Genomic DNA, 20,653 nt, shown 5'->3' on the forward strand with positions numbered 1-20,653 from the left:
AAATATTAAAAGGATGTGGATGTCAACCTAAGTTGTATCTGTAACCAAGGGTTGTCAGTAAACAAACAATATTTTTTGAGTTGAAATCACGTTGAAATCCTAAAATCAAGACTGAATGGAAAATGTGGAAATTCCATTTGAAATTTTAGAAAAAGCTAATGCGGCTACTGCAGGTATCATTCCGGAGAAATCAAAATTGATATACAACAAAGAAATGAAGAAATTTCAAGATTGGAAAATCAAAGAAGGGGTGAGGCGTAAATGAAGATGTCTTGCTGGGTTATTATATTTCAATTTAAGTGAGAAATTAGCTCCATCCATATTGTGGACTAAATATTCCACGTTGAAGTCAACTTTGAGAGTTTACAAGAACATTGAAATTTCTATATTAGGAAGACTAGTGGCATTTCGAAAGTCTAAGAACAAACATTTTCACCCAAAAAAATCCAAGGTCTTAGAAAGAGAACAAATCGAACAATTTTTGCGTGAAGCCCTAGAGGAAGATCATCTTATGAATAAATGTAGGTTCTACTGAATAGTTTAACTGAGTTATATTTATTAAATTTGTTGTTTTTAGGTGAAGTTGATATTAGGAGTATTTGGCGCTTGCCGTTGCGAGGAATTGACCCATCTCAGCATAGACAATATAGAGAACAAAGAGCAGTATGTCCACATATTTCAAATACTAAAACGAACAAACCAAGAAGCTTCGCTGAAGGATTTTATGTTAATCCAATTGAATTAATTAGAAAATATTCTAAGCTAAGGCCTCAAAATGGGAAGCATAAAAGGTTCTTTTGCAAATTTCAAAAGTGAAAATGCACACGTCAATGTGTTGGTATTAATAAGCTATCAAAAATCTCTCTGTCACTACTACCTGCTTTTCTTCATTCAGAATCTAACCGGACTGGTTTCTTATAATTTGATATACTCTTGATTAAAGAAAAAAGTACACACATAACCTCGAAATTTGAAGTAAGGAAATAATACTTAACACTTATGCAAATGGCATTGTCATTCAGTGTCGTAAGGGGGGAAGGTAAGTTCCTCAGTTATTTTTCCTCAGTTGTTATCAAATCGAACGCCTGAACGACTGGGAAATATCCAACTGAGGTGAGGAAATGAGGATTTAACGCTAATCGAAAGCAACTATTGGCGATATGTACTTTTTTTGTTATGGAGGTATATGAATTTAATTAAAACGCACCTAATACCTATAATCATACCATTATGAAAACAGACTCAATTATTTTAATAACAGAAAAATACATATCAAGAGAAATAGAAAAAATCCCAAAAAATATATTCTTCCGAAAGCTGTCATAAAATATTGACGTTTTAATTCTGTTTCCTAAATGTCAAAATGACATTTTGATTAATTGGAAAGATTGGAGATTTTGCTATTGAACACACAAGTTAATTAACTAGCATTATTTTCTTTGTTCCAAAATTCCAAAGTATATCAAGTATATTCCAGACGTAGAGGCAAGGCTTCTCCCTTAAATTAACATATTGTTCTGAAGCTTCAGTTATGGTGCAAGATTTTTTTTTAATGGATTATCAACTATCGATGCTGACGGAGCAACTGAATCAGAAACTCCAAGCAACGTTTTCGAGGATGTTTTATTTGAAACTTGAATTTTATTCTCAGTGGAGTCTTCAATGTACGTTTCCATCCTTCCAACATCCATGTCATTTGATAGAGATAATGTGAGTCCTAGAATGAGCTAAAATTGTAGCAAAAAAGCTTCTAAAACGGTGGCCATTATAGCCTTCCGGATACGTATACTCTTAGAGTGCTTCTTATTTTATTAATACCAACCTTTTGATTGGCACATTTTCTGTTAGCACATCAAATAAAAATCTACCATTTTTAGTAAACTTAGAATGCAAGACAGATTAGTTTCGATACACATACAATATAACAAAAGTCCTCTGGATATGTGTCTGGCTATCGGGACATGACCTTTGTCTTCTATTTCTTGTACTGTCATAATTGGTAGTTTTGTCTCCTACAAATCCTGTGAATGTCCATTATTATTATACCTGATGACGTCATAAATAGAGAAACTAAAACATCCTCATATAAAGTAATGAGAATTACCTTCATTAATTGGTCATTAGAGATTTGTATAAATGTTACGATTTCTACATCGTCAAATTCTTAGACACCTTTCAAAAATATTCAATATTTGTACTCTACTTTCCAAGTAGGATACAAGTTTTATTTAGTTTTTATCAATCAATGTACTTTTTAACGTAGAACTTGCTAGGAAGGGATCCGACCAAGAGTTCATCGGTCCGGAGCCCTTGTGCGGTACATTTTCCAGTGTGGTCAGGGGGGCTCTCTCTAGGCAAATGGACTGAGTTAGAACACAGTTCCAAAGCAGTTATTATTCTGTAAAAAGGATTGTTGATAAGTTTTTTTATTTGAGGTCCAATAAAAATGCCCGCTTTCAGTTTTGCGTTAGATAATTGTGCAAAGACTGTTTTTAGATAGTTGAACTGCTTTTGTTGGATCACCAGGTATGCATCAGATCTGATACCAAGTTATTATTCCCCGTTACATTCGCAGAGAACGGCGTAATAGCAGCGCAACAGGGCATTTATTAAACTGAAATAATAGATAATTTGCATCCATTCAATTAGATAAACGGATTAATGGCGGTGATAAAAAACTGATAAGTTTAGCCTTTGTCGGGTACTGGAAAACAGTCTTTGTTCCAGGAAAATGTGATTGTAAGCGTTATACTGCAACGAGAGTTTTTGCATATTATACAATTTTTTCTTAAATATTCCGTTGAAGCCGACTCCAGATCATGCGCTTGCCAAATATAAACAGATTTGTCGGAGTACGCAGATTTGTCAAACTTAAACAAATGCCGCATCGTGTAGATGATGCATATCTACACGTTCAAAACCACATCTTGGATGATTCGTTCAGATGACAGTAAATAAAACACTTGAAAGAAATCTTCAAGCTAACTCCACCGTGTTGCTCTCTACATTCATAAAATAATGGCAAGGGTATACAGACGGTTGACAACAATTAATAGATATTGTGTGGACATATTTGAAGAAATATTTGTTAAAAGCTCATATTTCACATCTGTATACCATGTTTATAAGATAACTTGGCAAGTCAGACATTTGACCATATGGTCTGCAAATGCTTGACGAATGTTTGGCGAGTGTCCACATCTTGTGGAGCTAGCTTAATGGATCTTTTTGGCATCAATACTCGTTTTTAGTAGGTCTTGAAAATGTCAATTTATTTTTATAAACTACCTCAAAAACTACTTCATTATGTAACTGAACATCTTGCAGCAAAAAAGGGATAAGTAACAAAATAAATACATATATAACTTTTTCATAGGAGATAAAATGGGACTTTATTTTGGAGTAATATTTGCATTTGGCATAAAGTAATATAATCGAATAAATAATGATGCCCAAAAAGTCATTTATGTTATAAAAATGGGGTATGTGAATGCATTGTTATTTTTAAAATTAAACCAGGAGATAAGTAACATTAATTTTTTTTTTTTGTTACGCAAAATTTACTCGATAGGAAAGTGCAGAAAACTTTAAACAAAGAACTATTTGGATGTCCCTGTAAAAATTAACCCTAATAAGTACAGGTCAGTTTACGAAACAAAAGAAATGTTAATTATTTATAAAATTACGTTTTCATAAGTTGATACCTGAAAATAGACTGTGTAATTAAATTCACATAAAAACAAACAAATAGCCAGAACATGATCGCAGAAGGGAAACAATAATAGCAGTTTACCACGTGCAAAAAATCAACAAATAAGTGTTGCAATAACATGATAAGTGAACTGTAACTTTTCCCATTATTGCAGCAGTCTATAGCAAGGGATAAGCGATTATATCTTGTAGTTCAGTTTTTAGGTGCACATATCTCATGTTTGTACCAGACGAAATGAATACATTTTGAAATCTATATCTGTTATTTATTTATTTATTTGAATTCATCCAACAAGAAGAAAAAACGATAACAAAACGAAACGAAGGAATAGGATTAAATAAATAAACAAAGTGCAAATTAACGATATGTTTATAAACAATGGGGTAGCAAACATAAAAAGAGAATACAAATAAGAAAAAAAATTGCTATTGCAGGTAGGTATAAGTTAATGATGGATATACCATATACCTTTTGTCCGCAAAGTAGTTGTTTCCTATCATTGGTTAGTAATAACAGCTTATCACTGAAGTTACCTTTTAGTATATTTACATACTGGTATCAATGATCATATGACTTAGTCATATGAGAATATCAACAAAAAATCTCAGTGAAGAATTGATGTATACAGCCTGTTTTGAATGTTACCATAATTAGGAAACATTTGTTGTATGGGAGCCATTGCAACATTTTAATGCGAGAAGGACAAATAAGAAAATAATAGATGTAACATTTAGTCTAGTAACGGTAATATGCGGTGTAACTAAAATGCAATCAATATTGTGGTTAACAATTTTGTACAGGGTGATTTGGAGAATGGTTCTACAAATTCAGAGCCTACTAGAACATCCAAAATTTTCCCTATGGATCATATCCTTTGTTTTCAAATATAGGGTGTTAAAGATTATTTATTAGCAATATTTTTTTCCAAAAAATAAACAGCATAATGCATTAAATATTGGTAGAAGTAAGTTTTCTACAACTTTTTTGAGGTGTTTTAGGGTTTAAAGTAAATAATTTTACTTAATCTTGTTGAACCGCTGAAAAAGGATCATTTTTTGAAATAAAAAACGCAATTAGATAGGAATAAACCTATTTAAATCAAGTTATCTCAGTGTTTGTTTCAAAAGTTATCAGACTTCAAAAAATGCTTTATATTCTATTTTAACACTAACTTTTTAAGAAAGTATAAATGTGATAAATTCTGAATAGGTTTAGTGTCATCTAAGGAAGTTATACCTACTTGAACTATGATCCATCCAGATACTTATTAACTTAACACTGGAACAATCAATTCCGTTTTTCTCAAGAACGATGCATTTTCAGTGATTTCAATAAGAGTACCTTATTTTATATAAAATTTAATTTTATATTGTAATATAGGTAGGTGTCCCAAAAAGACCTGAACCCCCTGATAACTCTCCAAGATGAAATCCTAAAAAAAAGTTTAAGAAAAAAGTTGTAAGATTTCAAAAAACGAATTTAGTGGTGACCTTGTCTTTGATCTTTTTAAAGGTAAATCTAGCTCAACTTAAAAATTAGAAAAATAGAAACCCCTATTTTTTATTATATAAATCAGTAGTACTTTTAATTTATTGGTGACCTTTCATTTGCCCATGACCTTATGTTCTTGGTCAAATGAAAGTCAAATTGAAAATTTAAAACCTGTATTTTTAATGTCAAAATCAATAAAGCACTAAATTTAACGTCCAAGTCCAATAAAAGTCCGGTTAAAGATCATAATGATAATGATGATAAAGAGAAATAAAAAGTTAAGAAAATAAGAAATAAATAATAAACAATAATAAAAAGTTGAAAAAATAAGAAAAAAAAGTCCGAGAAGAAAAAAAAATCAATCCGTTTTGGTTTCTTGATGTAGGTATATAAATTTTTCAGAATAAATGTTCGAATTGAAGACCATCTACAGTTTGACAGTGAGCAATCCATTGATAAAAATTAGACATAGCATTTCTAATAACGGTTTGATCTGTCTAAGCAGCTGTACGAAGAATATGCTCATGCAATTCATGTAAATTATGTTATTTAGCTTTCTCATCCTCTTTGGGCTTTCTCATGAAAATTCAACCTTGAAATGATCTTTAAGAACATCCAAAAAATATTTTTCGGACGTAAAATTTCATGCTCTATCGATTTATAAAATAAAAAAGGGGTTACTATTTGAAATTTTTAAGTTGAAGTTAAGTTAAATTGGAGTCAAGGTCAAAGACAATGTTACCGCTAAATTGTTTTTGTTTAAATCCTACAACTTTTTTCTTAAACTTTTTTTGATAGGATTTCATCATGAAGAGTTATTGGGGGTTTGGGTCTTTTTGGGACCCCGTGTGTAACATACACCGTAAGAAACTTAATCTTAAAAGAGTTACGTCATAAAATGTCACTGGGTAAGGTCATATCTTTTAGCTGAAAGTTAAAAATTAATAATGTAGACATATTTTGCGCGCACAAAAATGTTTCTGTTCCAAGTTTCGTTGCATCAAATTTTTCGTGGAAATTAATATGGCTACATTTTGATTATAAAGAATCGTAATTGACGATTTACATCTCAAAACAAAAGACCTATGATTCATATGAAAAAAATCGTCTTATTTATTTATTTATTTATTTATTTATTTATTAATACACTGTTCTACAGGTTTAAAAACCCATCTACAGAACAGGAGGATAAACAGAATACAAAACTACAGTAGAAACATTAAAAGTAAAAAACGACAATGGATAAAAATACAATAAAACAAAAACATGCTTAAAGGCTGTAAGTATTATAAAAAGAAAACATTATTAATAATAATTAAAAGCTGCAATTAAAAAAGAATAGTATACAAACACATCAGCTAAAATATAGTGATTTTATTTTGGTAGTGCTGGAATTAAAAATATCCAACCGAATAAATTACAATAATTACACATTGTGTAAATAGGGGAATATTTAAATATATTTGTACGTGGTGTAGATAAATAAAAAGTGTTTCCTCCTCTTGAATTGACCCTCGGAACGTAAAAATTAAGATGATGCAAAAGATCTGGACAGTCAATCTCGTTCTTCAAAATTTTAAATAAAAATACTACACAGTGGCACTGATATCATGAATCAAGACTTTTCAACGAATGTCTGTCTAATAAGTCGGATTGTGGAAAGCCAGTAGGTGGAAAAATACCATCTATTTTAAAATTTAGATATTTAACAAATTTTCTTTGTACTGCTTCGATATTCTGTACAAATGAATTACAGTGAGGAGACCAAACGGGAGTGGCATTCTCAAGCTTAGATCTAACAAAAGAAAAATATTAAAGTTTTTAGCGTGTTAATTTGGACAAAATCTTTACTGTTTTTGACTATGAAACCATACGACTTACAAGCTTCAGATATTATTTTTTCAATACGTGAACTAAAAAATAATACCGAGATCGTAAAAAGTGTTAGGTCGAGTTAAAGTAACACCGCTAAAATTATAGTCAAACATTATTTTTGATGGTTTTAAAGTGTAAGATATTATGTTACACTTCTCAGCATTCATAGGATGTCTATTCAATTTGCACCAGTTGTCTATTTGAATCAAATTATTTTGAAGACAATCGTCGATGTTTTCAATGCTTGAGAATATTTTCAAGTCATCAGCATAGAGAAGGTAATTAATATCTAAACAATTAGTTATATCATTGATAAAAATGTTCAACAGTAGCGGCCCAAGAACAGATCCTTGCGGGACTCTTGATGTGGCTAAGTAATCTACAGACTTACATCCTTTAAGTAGGACATACTGAAGTCTATTTGACAAATAAGAGTCAAATAATAATTGTAATAGGGAATTCGAGAGACCAAAATCGTTAAGCTTTGATAGACATATTTGATGATCAAGTCTTTCGAATGCTTTCGAAAAGTCTGTGTAAATAGCAATTGTTTATCAATGGATTCAGCTATAAACTGTGTAACTATTATTAAGTTAGAAGTTATTGATCTATCTATTGGTATCTTTTTTAAAACACCCTGTATAAGAACATTACACAATACGAATTACATAATAATTATTTTAATAAGGCCTGTTTGAAGCCTACCCAATAATAAGTCCTGTGAATTTTGAGCTTGAAAATCTCATCCAACACAAAAATTTGCTGATTTTAAACAATCTTTGCATCGGTGATGTTATATTATCTTTTTTTTTTCAAAATTATGCTCAAATTCTCTTCTTGCATCAGAGTATTGAATTATCACCTCTAATCGTCTAATCTAATTCAACGATCTTGGGTTTCTGTAAATCAGCATTCCACAGCCTCCAGACCTTTCAGTAGAGAAACTGGAATTCCTGAAAAAACAAATTCAGCCGCCCTTTAACGATCTCGAACCGACTTCCTGTGATTCCTGCTGACACTTCTGCTTCGTGTCATCACCCCCGCGTCCTCCAGGTGTTTATCAGAAGGCATCTGACTCTGATAACGCGCCCCAGCCAGTCCAGTCCACCTTCCAGCTTTGCAGGAGCCGTCTTGTGAGCAGCACCAACACTTCGCTTACTCCTGTCTAGCCGTTCATCTCAGATCACCGATTTACCGCCGTCTGAATGCAGCTGTGCCAGCAATAAAAGGTATACGCGTGACTTTCGACGGTTTGCTCTCTTCTCCCGATGCCATACAGTTCCAATATCTTCGAGTATGCAAAATGCCGAGGGCCGGGAGCCTCGGTTCTTTGTAGAGAAGTTCTTAGCGTCTAGTGTGCCGGGTAGTTTTACGACATCGCGTCGAGAGTCTGTTGTTTTATTGCTGATATGCTTTTGTTGCGACGTTTTGTTTTTGCCGGGATTTGTGTTGTGCAGGCCAGGACACAGTGAGTAATAGTTGTGTGAATAATTACCGAAATATGCGCCTGTGGTATCGTGCAACTGTTTCAAAGGTGAAATGGCTAATTAGATAGCAAAAGTAGCAAATATAAGTGCTGATTTTTGAACTAAAATGAATGTTGAAACTACTTTTAAGGTTTTGAGAAGTTAAGAATAGCTTTAATGTCAGTTTTTTTTTTATGAAAACAGCGATCTCAGTTTTTATACACTGAGGAAACGACTTAATTGCGAAAAATAAAATTTGTTGCAGCCGAAATACAAATAGAATCGTTTATTTGTATTTGACTAATTAGAGAATTCCTTGGAGTTAGTAAACCATTTATTTGCTTGAAAAACATTTGGTTGGTATACTAGCACTATTATATATTATTTTGTAAAAAAAACCAGTGGGTAGAAATACCAGTATTACACGTTTAATATTTAGTTTTTTTTCATAAATATATTTGCACAGCTGTTAAAAATTTTGGAAACCAAATATTGTGAAATGAATGAAAATAAATATTTCAATTATATATCAATTATATCAATTGATGATCATAGTAACAAAATTTTGGAAAATAATTTGAATACTTTGAACAAACTACAAATTCCTAATAATTTCAAGCATGATTTTCCCTCAGTGTACAATTCTGAATACAATGTAATGTATTTTATTTTCTTATCTATTCTTAACATAAATATACAGGGTGATTCACAAATGGTGACCAAAAATGAAACATTGTATTCTTTGGTGAATTTTAAGGTCTTAAAATTACAATGTTTTTTTTAAGTTTAACACCCCGTATCTTTTTAACGAAGCGTCCTAGATAAAAACTTTATAGGAAAGACTCCCTTTAAAATTCACCACAGAATACGAGATTTCATTTTTGATCACCATTTGTGAATCACCCTGTATAGACAAATACAACTGTTTCAACGCCATATACTGGTGTAGAAGTCACGAATGCGTTAGATATTTTGTGCGTAGAATTCAGGACTTCCAAAAAAATTGTGGCTACATCCATGGAAGAAACTAACTTTATAAACCTTAATCATCGATCAGGATAGAAACCTTTTAAAAAAAATTAGAATTGTTTCCAATCCTGGTTCATACTGTATTAAAATTATGCTTCGATTTCACAGCCATGAAGTTTTCATAAAGGGTGTATGATTAATTGGAAGTATATGTTTTTATTTATCGTTGTGTGGTCTGGATTCGTGTTCGATTTGAGTTCAGTTGTGATTGTAGGTAATAAATATAAATAATGACGACTACTGTAAGAAATAATAAATTAAACACGATGACATTAAATATTTATTGGTATATCGGCAGCAGCATGTTAACTTGAAATAATGCTTTTTCAAAGTATATGTTTTGTATACAATTTAAAATTTACTCTTGTAATTTAGAGATAATTTACTTGAATTAACTTCATTAAATATTCGAGATCTAATATTATATATTTTTAAAATGAAATATTTACATTGCACCAACAGTTATTTTAAAAGATTTAATGGAATATTACTAACGAAACTATGATCAAAACCGCTATGGACTTATGTAACTGATTTCCGCCCCACGACAATTGGTCAAAATGTACTGCTATCCTTTTAGTTATACCCATTTGTTACATATTTTTTGCATGGTTTGTTTGAACCGTTAAGTGACGTTTCATTGCCTTAGAAGCTATGTGGAGCGTGATGAAATGCTTTTTCTTAGTAGATACAAATATTTATGCTTTCATAGTCGTGCTCATAAATACTGTATTCTTCTGTTAGCACAGTTTTACCTTAATTAATACATATACAGTAAGACTTTGAACGATCGTTATCACGAAAAGAAATAAATTCTTTAGAATAACACACAACTGCATTTCGAAAACAAAAATGTATAATTTAAAAGTTAACTACGTTTCATCCCAAGATTTTTTAACTTTTGATTGAATATTCTTCTTCAAGGCGTTCTTCCTTATTCAAATTTAATGGAATTTAGTAGATATGGCAACGTGGCATCTGGACGCCTGTGTTTTATTAAAAAGTACCTTAGATTTTGAATGACAATATGTAATACATGGAACACTATGTACAGGGTTAGTCACTATAATCTGACAACTTATTGTGAGTTTATTATTGAAATTACAAAAAAATTTTTATTACAAAAGTTTTAGCTTTTTTGTGAATTTTTATAATACAGTATTAGAAAAAAACAATTGAATAATGGAAATCACTAAATTAAAGAACATCCTATGGAAATGGAACATCCTATATATTAGTGCATACTTAGCTTCGCTAAATTTTTCTCTTTTCAGAAATATATAATATGTTACTGTTTGATTCAGGACTTTTCGACATATTTCAGTTTAAAACTATTTTTGAAACAACAGGAGGGAAATTTATGTCTGAAGGATCGCAATGGCTATGGACGAGGCACGTGAATCAAACAAATAATGTTGACAGAAGTTTATTTATCATTAATTTATTTCCTATAACAAACTATTTTAACAAAGAAATGATGTTTAGTGAGAACGAAAACTTTGAAGTTCTACCAGTGTGTTACTGAAAGTGCGATTTCTTGTCTATAAAACTCCAGCCTTAAGGGGAACACCCTGTATGACCTGATTTGATAAGAAACAAAATAGACCTAAATTGAATAGCTAAGTAATGTGAGGAATTGGTACTAAAAATATATACTTTTCTAAAATTTTACGTTTAAAGATAATCCAACTTCTGCTACTAAATGTTTTTTCCATCATTGCTTAATAATAATCGTTAAATAACATGTGTATTCGCGTGCGTATCCACCCGCTGATTGTTCACGAGAAAAACCGAGTTTGTTTCAACTTTTTATATCTCTGAGTAATAAAATAAACATTTTCTTATCACGCTAGATATGGCGGTCCGTGAGCTAATTTATTATGTTTGCCTTGCCGCGACAAACGCCGCGTTAAAAACAAAAATTCTAGTATTTGCCTCACCTAGAATTCAGAGCTGATTTATGGAAATGTGAATAAGCACACGAATTAGCTACCGCATTGTAAAAAATTGCTAGTTCGTAGCATAGTAAATGTTGCTTTGAGAGAAATTTCAATTTTAGTGTGTACAAACACCGTATTTTCTTCCATTTTTTTTTTACAATCAACTCTAGATAAACAGGTTTAAAGTTTAAAAATTATAGGAAAGTGACGCCACCTTCTACGGTTGCAGCATCCAATCAAAGGACTATATTCCAGCGCAAAAATTGTAGGTAGTAAATAAATAAATTAAAAACCATCTATACTCCGCGGTCGAAATTATAGATAGTGACTCATCGCTAGCTTTTAGACTAGTAAGGGGGATGAAGCGTGCCGGGAACGAAAATCCATTGACGTGTCTGCGTAAAAGGCAACAAGATATAGAAAATAATGGAAAAAGGTAATAAAACATTACATCTAATATTTTTTTTACGGTTTGCTATAACAGGCACTTTGATCCATTTTAATTATTACAGCATTTTAAAACGTCCCAATTGTGTTTTTTAATTTATAAATTTATTATAGCCATGGAATTAGACCCCTCGTCTACGCTTATGCTATGACGTTTCTCAGGACGGGTTAAATCAAGTCCGTTTACACCCATTAAAAAAGCATTTCCCTATTCCCTACCAAGTGCAAAAGACAGAGATAGAATATAGATCGACGTTCAGTGTAACTCGGTCTCTAGACGATTATAGATTCTATCGATATGCGTAGCGAGCGGCACAAAGATAAATAATATTGAACCGTATAAAAATCATTTTATATTTTATACGGATTATGGTAATAGTGTTTTTATATTATGTCTTAGTCACTCTCTATAATTTCGACCGCGGAGTATAATCAATGCAGTCCGCATCTTTACAGACTGTGGCACGTTTATGTTCTATCGCATATTTTCTTCCATTCCCTCCTGTCCTGTATCTCTTGTCTCCAGTTTCTTACTCCCATCTTTTGAATATTTTGGGTCATTTGGTCTTGCCACTGCCATACAAGATCTAATTCCCTTTATTAATATAATTTTGATGAAGTTTGTAATGAGCCCGTCTTATATTTGATTGATTCCTACTAGGGAGAAATTTTAATTTACTTTAATTTAAATTTAAGTAATATTAGGGGAGAAATAAATACCAATTAATAAAAATTGAAGTTAATTAAAACCGAGACCAGCAAATCAGGTCAAGTTTTAAACGATTTTTTAATGTGACGGAGCATCCTGTATATTTCGTTTACGAAACTGCAATGTAAACAACGATAAAAAAGAATTGGCTTTTAATTAATTCCTGTCTCCGGTTTTATGGGGAACCTGTAAACAGGCACTCGTTTCAAACTTTGTTTATGCATTAATGTATTAAGTGCCTACTTTGGGATAGAATAAACAAAAATATACCAGGCAAAATGTACATTAAGACTTTCTAGAGATTGGTGAAATAGTTGTATTTACGATTTCGTCCATTTGAGTTGAAACTGCGTAAAAGCCATTTTATTGGCCAATCTGTTCGAAGTACCTCTAAGTGTGACAAAATCATTTTTATTACCTACTTTGGTGTATTGCTCGACAGCATACAGGGTGTCTCCCATAAGATGGATTCGTCCATAGCTCTTGTAATATCGATATAGAAAAATGCTTGAAATAAAAGTTGTACAGAGTCAATTTCTTCACATTTTAAAATTATTACCGATTTTACGGGTGTGAAATTTGTTATGAAAGTTACCGCCATTTTTTAATGACTTGCTTTGATTAATAAATATTGGGAATAAGTCGCATTGTTTCGGTTTTATTTAATGCTTTTTTACTTCTACTTAATATATTTTGATTAGAAAAATAGTTATTATGGGCATTGAACAAACAGTGTTTTTCTTTTTCGCAATAACTAGAGAAAATGGGATACCCTGTATAATTGAAAACAATTTTTAAATATGAAGAAATTGATTTGGTTAAACTTTTATATAAACGCGAAAAAAACGTAGATTTTTATAACTGAAATGTCAGAAAATAGTCTTTCACATCGGACAAGGTCTATCGTTACAGAAACAACGTTTATAACAAAAGTATTTAAGACTGTCAAATTTATATGCAGAGCCTTTTTAAATGTTTACAACATTTATGAAGTATTAACTTCATAAATGTATTGTTATGAAAAAATAAAAACAGTACATGCCTGTAACGACACAGTTCTCGATCAAATGTTTTGTAATAATTAGCTAAGTATAATAATTATTTTAAATACTATACTGGATTAATAGGAGCCACTATAACTCATAAATATTAACTTATTGTAATATTAACAACTCTATAGAAGCAGTATAGAATAATAATAACTACATTAGGCATCAATTACATTTCATGGCACACTCTTCGAATAACAAATATTTCAATTGTGTGTTTTTTAAATATAGTATTAATCATTTTAGTTTAGAGCACAAAAAAGGATATATTTTCACATTATGTCTTATAAAATCTCTCATTTATCAGTGAATTGTTCCTATATTTTCTTTATTCTCGATGATTTATTAAAACGATTCTTTTAACTATATATCCTTTTTAAATTGATGTTTAGTTAAGTTTATGTAAACAGAAAGAGACGTTTCGTTTTCGAAATACAAGGTGATAAAATTTAAAAAAACTGTTTTTTATTAAAACAAAACTGCAAACGCGATTTCAAACGTATGAACATGTCACAGTTTTTTACATTCAGTGGCGTAGTTTTGGGAGCGAACTTAATAATTTTCGCTCCCTTGATTTAATTGCCATAAAAAATTCGATTTATTTGATAATAAGAACGAAATATTGCTTTCTAGACTACAGTAACTTTTAATAGAATTATTGGAAATAATCTCCATTTCCAATAACACATAATTCGGCTAAAAAAATAATTGCACTCATCTCAGATTTCTCCTTTTTTGTTAATTGTGTCTATAATTTCTTTTTGTCCTCCTTATTTTAAAAACATTATATTAGATGTATTCGATAATTTACACAAATGGAAAATGAATAATGAAATGAATAATGAATGTGACAATTATGTGTTACTGAAAACGGTATTTTATTCTTATTATTTCAAAGAATTTTCATTAAAGGGCTTGTAATTAAGTTTATCAACTTCATTTCATTTTTATTATCAAATTTTCGAGGACCAATAAGATTTGTATCGGAAATTCGTTGGCTACGACTAAGATAATTAATTACGCGGAAATCATTAGGTACACGAAAAATTTACAACAGAAAAAAAACTTCAACTGTCTTTCCGTTTCTGTTAAAAAAAACTGAAGTGTTAGACCACCTGCTAAAAAAAAATAACGGTATATTTGCTTACTTGTGGGAGAATGTTTCCCAGTTTTGCAAATGCAGTTTTTTCGATTATGTCAAAATATTGTTTTATTTAAATCAGATAAACTACACTCAACAAAAAAATTAGAGCAGAAAAATTTCCAAATTTTTTTAGTTTTTTTCTTAATCAATGCCAGGATCATTCAACCTGATTCATCAGCTTCAATTTGGTTTTTTATTTTCTGTACGATTATTTCTCATTGAGATATCGGCTATTGAGTGAAATGTCACCTTTTTTTATCATCGATATCTCATGAAATAATTATCGTACAGCAAATAGAAGACGGATTTTAGACACCTGAATTAATTATCTTCAAGAGCCTTATGGTATGTTTGAGAAAGTTATTTTTGATATAGTCAGTATTGATTTGAAAAAGTGCAAAAAATTACTTTTTCTGCTGTTTTGGAAAATCAGCTACTACTGTGCAAATATGTATTGCGAAAAGTACCAATGTTTGTAGGTTTTTTTTTAGCTCAATAAATGCCCATGATGCTTTCACGTTATTTCTCTCACAATTTCGCGTTAAATACTCAGCAAATATCGAAAAATAATACAAAATTTTGAAAAAAAATCAAGTTTCAAAAAAAATCAATTTTCAAATTCATAAAATCAAAATTTTCAAATTTATTAAATTTAGTTTGTGTACTCTTTTTTTTACAATTTTACATAGAGTATTACAAATTTCGAGACAATTTTTTTTTTCTAAATTAAAAAAAAAATTGAAAAATTTGATTTCTTTTTAGTTTGATTTTTTTTTCATATTTGATGCCTATTTAACACGAAATTATGAAAAAAATAACGCAAAAAAATTTGTTTCATCTTAATCATTATGTAATCTGAGGGGTTATTTCTTTATCTATCTATATATATCGTTATGACCAGTATCATAACGAATCTGGATTTCAAAAGAGTACTATTCAATTCTCGAAAGGGAGTTTATAATTATCATTATACTTTAATTAATACGTGGGAACTTCTAATTCTTTCCAACTTTGTTTATGTATATTTATGTCGTAAAGTCAATAACAAACGAGATAACTCAATAATTATACTTTGTCACTATTTCCCCCCTTAACTTGAAAAATATCGATCGCACGATAAAATTTGTAATAAAAGAAGTTGTAGTAAATCGTATTTGCAACAACTTAAGTCCTTGCCATTTTTGTTGTAAAGTTGAAAATGGCCGAGATATTGAGCAAAAACAATTCCTTTGAAACAAACTCCTGCAAGGTCCTACGCTCGCGTCTTTACCGCAAGCGTAGGACCTTAAATATTGGTTATAGCGAAAAAATCAAAGGGATCAAAATTGTAGAAAATATAATTCTTTCCAACTTTGTTTATGTACAGTTATGTCGTCAAGTCAATAACAAACGAGATAATTCAATAATTATACTTTGTCACTATTTTCCCCCTTAACTTGAAAAATATCGATCGCATGATAAAATTTGTAATAAAAGAAGTTGTAGGAAATCGCATTTGAAACAACTTAAGTCCTTACCATTTTTGTTGTAAAGTTGAAAATGGCCGAGATATCGAGCAAAAACGATTTTTCCTTAAATTCAAGATGGCAGCTGACGCAGGGGTGGAATTCAGTCGCGATTCCGAATTTACACTACTATTGAGCCCCCCTAAAGGTTAGAACAATAAAATTGTGGTCCCTAATTTTTTCCCGGTTAAGCCCTTTTTTTTGTCTAACCCGACTGGAGTATAGCAAAATTTGGAATGACTTTATCCATAATTAAATTAACCCGAGACTCTAAAACTAAGTAGACTGCTCAATATGAAACCCAGGAAGAACTAACGTTTTTCGTAGATCTCCTGAATTCGACACTTCGCTTCGACACGCTCATTTCTTGGGTCCAGACGTTTCTGTTCTTATCTTACTGGCGGGAACCCTGGATATGGGGACGCTTTGGCATAACTGTGCCATGTTAATATCTAATTGACTGATTTTACATTTATATAAATAATTATGTGACTAGGCTTACAAACAACCATATACCTTCCTCTTCTGACTCCGCACAGCAATACGGGACGGATTAGCCAATCTCATTTAATATATTCTTAATAGGCTTGGAAAATCCGCCTAAAAACCAGCTATTTGATCTATTACTTTCCTTTCCAATTATTATCAATTTAACAATTTGATTTAATTCTAATTTCACATGTCCCCGACTTTAAGTGAACTTGTTAAAAAAATATTGCTAAACCTACTTGACAGCCCTTAACTTTCGATAATTACTGTTGACTGAAATATTTAACGATCTACTCCTTTAATTTTTTTATAAAGCTTCTATAAAACTATAAAACGGGTCGACCGATCGAATTCAAAATTTACAGGCCCCATGGGCATGTATTGAGCTAAAAAAAAACATTGATTAAGGCGGAAAAAAATTACTGAGCCCATGATCAGGTTTGAAAATAAAATTGTAAAATTTTTGCCTTCCATTATTTCTTTTGATTGTTCAAACATTTTATTCAACTCAAGATTTCAGAAGTATAGAATCTTCAAGCTTCAAGATACCTTTTTTTCTCGATTCGACCATTATTCACGAAGTTGAGGCCTTTCAAAAATCACTAAGAAAATTGGGAAATTTGGGAATTTATTTTAGAGTTATTTGGAAAAAACTAAAATCGCCATATTTTCAAATCGCCTTGTATAACTTCCTTGATTTTCCTCGGCTGTTTTCTTTTGCAATATTTAGGATTTAGATTGTTTTAATAATAAACCTTATAACCACCCTCTACTCCAAAATTGAAGCGTTTCGGGACATTAAAATTTCGGTAAAGTGTTTTAACTTCACCCTGTATATGGACATTAGCCACTTTTCATCGCATTTCGTATTTTGAAAGTAAATTACTCTGCAGATATTCAAAAATCGTCACTTGTCGTTCCCGTCGCTTTCGAGTAGGAATATCCCTCAAAATCAGGAAAGAAACCCCGCTGTTTACTCCCTCGCCCGCCGGTTGTTTGCGACTTCCGACCCCCAAGGAATAACGCCATGGGGTGAAGAATCTTCCGATAGCCTCGCGGGAATAACTAATAGAGCGGAAAATATTTTGTTTACGAATTACGAAACTGCTTCCATTTCAGCTCACCGCAACTTATCAATTTTTCCTACTAAACATACAAATCGATGCGTTAGGAACACTCCTCCCTTTTCCCCATGAATATATGAATGCGAATTAAGTTACTGGAACGAATTTATTATAATTTTGCCATAAATAAATGTATTAGTAGTGTTAAAGCGCGTTTGAGTGGCGCGTGCTGCGATGTTATTCTATTAATTCACATTATTTGGTTATCGGTTGATACTGCAATCATCAAAAATGGGTATGTGACGTTGCATGCTTCTACTATATGTTATTACAACTTTTTGTAAATTCCGAAAATAATTTCTGTGCAGATGTGAGCATTCTTAAGATAAGAGAAGTAAGATATTCAACGCTCAGTATTTTAAAAACGCCATATTATAAGTACTGTTTCATTTACCTTTTTCATCAGCCTTTTGAACTGAGGAACATCAGAATTAACAAAAAGGTTTTCCACAGTAAGGTATTAATTTCAGATACTTTCCATTTTAAAATGGAATTGTATGCTGCCAGTATGTCATCTCCATCATTATTTAAGAGGGAGACAGTATCTTATCATTTAATACTGATTAATGACGTGAAGTATATTTACTTTCTCAAATATAATCCATTACCTTGAAATACTATCTGTAATTTAATTCCGCAAAAAACCATATATTTTTTTGATAATCTAAATACAATTAGACAAATTATGAATTTTCTGATTCAATATGTATCGAAGTTTTTTAATTCGGAAAAAAATAAACTTGAAATGTCCATAGTCTTCTAATTGTTATTGCATATTTATTCTCTTCCAAATTTTAGTTTTTTTCTATTGTTTATGTTGTCTAAGTTATTGTTTTTATGATGATTGTTTAATACGTGATTTGATGGAACTACAAGGATATTTAAAAAGTTAAATTTAACGATAACAAATAACATTATTTTCAGTTCAACATCAACACTCTATTCTAACACATTTTACTTAGGCGTATAAACCAATTTTGCAAAACAATAAAATCAGAAAGGCGTATGCCTGTAAAATTTCAGATTTGGTTGGTACGCCCTTCTGATATGATGCCCTCGATATATACCTACGCAAGAAAATATTTTCTTCTCTCAAGAAAATTATATAATTTAAATAAATAAAATTTCTACCCAGAAATAGAATTTCTTACTTTAAAAATAGGCATGATTTAAAATAAATACTTCATACTTACTGTTAAACGAATTCTATTCTTAATTTCTATATAATCTGCATAGATTTTATAGAAACATGTTTTATATTGTATATTAATATATCGTTTGTTTAATACAAAATTGAATAGTTTTGGTCAAATGATTGTATATACTCATAAGAGTAGCTAAATAAGAGGGTTTTATTCTGTATCTTCTGTTGGCAGCAGCGGCAGAGTACGCCATCTGTTGTTACTGTGGCAAACGACACAGTCGGAAACTACAGACCATAAAAATAATTAAGGAAACTGCATAGGAAAACACAATTAGAGTAACTTCTAATTCTACTGGCTAATAGATGTCGCTGCACCATAATGGCAGCAAATTTAAAACAATAAAATACACTAATGAATAAAAAGTATTTCATAAGTAATACATCACAAAACAGCTGTTAATGATTTGTTGTTAATTAAAATTAAGGTGAACCATCGACAGCGATTTCATGACCCACTACTTATGAAACACTTTAAATCAAAAAAATGTACATGGACTCTTATTATAATTTATTTAAATAAACTATTAAAAATTGTAAATTTCAAAGAATTTTATTAAAGAATTATTATGTAAAATAATATTACAGTTACTTGTAAAAAATTATTTCGAATTCGAAATAATGGCCATGTATCTTTCGTAAACCTTGGAAGCGTATAGATTTATCAATTTCATAACACTACTATGTGGCTGAATTTTGCTGTTTTGTTCTGTGAAAATTTAATATTATTGTTATATAAAGCATTTCTTGTATTTTTTAAGCAAATGAGGAACGTCAAAAGTGGGAATAATTTCCTCGTCATTAACATTAAAAGTGGATTTATCAGATGACTCGGAAACTAACTGTCTGATAGCTGATCTGTTAGTCGAACCTTGATCACAAACTACAAATTATTTTTAGTCCACGAGACTGCAATGCTGAAATTATTTCAATTAACAAAATTTTTAAGTCCTTTGTTTTTATAACGTCTTTTGTGGAATAATACGCGATAAGCTGCTTCCAATGTTTACCAATACCTTGCACCAGAAGCACTAGAGCATGATTTGGTACCTCTTTTTGTCTGCCCAGGGACCCAAGATTGACATATCTCGTTACTTGATCTTTACAAGTGTCATAATTTAGACCAACAGACAGAGCTATTTCATCACAAACTAAACAACAAACTTTATCTCTTGTAATCATTTTACTACCACGTTCTGATAATTTACGTAACAACTTTTCATTTATTCCAACATCTAAAGGTATTTGGCCTAAATATTTCCTAATGGAAGATTTAGAGAACAGCATACAAAATTTCTGTAAAAACCTGTAGCACCCTGGACCACGTTTGTGAATTGCTAAAGCAAGTGCTTTATTTTCTGAATTAATTTCAAAATCTGAATTTTCTGTTGACGATCTAGATAATACATTTTTTTATGTTTATACATTCAAAGTTTTTAAAAATGTTCTTTGTTTATTATTTGACTGAAAAG

General features: G+C 30.9%; 1 protein-coding gene across 5 annotated transcripts in view; it reads left to right on the forward strand.

Moving 5' to 3' along the window:
* LOC108907304 overlaps positions 1 to 20,653 on the forward strand; it is a 98,337-nt gene that overhangs the window by 65,383 nt on the left and 12,301 nt on the right. Inside the window, exon 1 of one of the 5 annotated variants that reach the window (XM_018710931.2) lies at positions 8,245 to 8,307. The exons of 1 other annotated variant lie outside the window; for it this stretch is intronic. The gene's annotated coding sequence lies outside the window, so the exon portion shown is untranslated. Of the gene's footprint in view, positions 1 to 8,244; positions 8,308 to 8,371; positions 8,613 to 18,128; positions 18,216 to 20,653 lie in introns of those variants that run through there. 3 more of the 5 variants (XM_018710930.2, XM_018710932.2, XM_018710928.1) reach the window with 3 other exon arrangements.

Source organism: Anoplophora glabripennis, unplaced genomic scaffold, assembly GCF_000390285.2.
Source record: "Anoplophora glabripennis isolate ALB-LARVAE unplaced genomic scaffold, Agla_2.0 scaffold222, whole genome shotgun sequence".
Lineage (NCBI taxonomy): Eukaryota > Metazoa > Arthropoda > Insecta > Coleoptera > Cerambycidae > Anoplophora > Anoplophora glabripennis.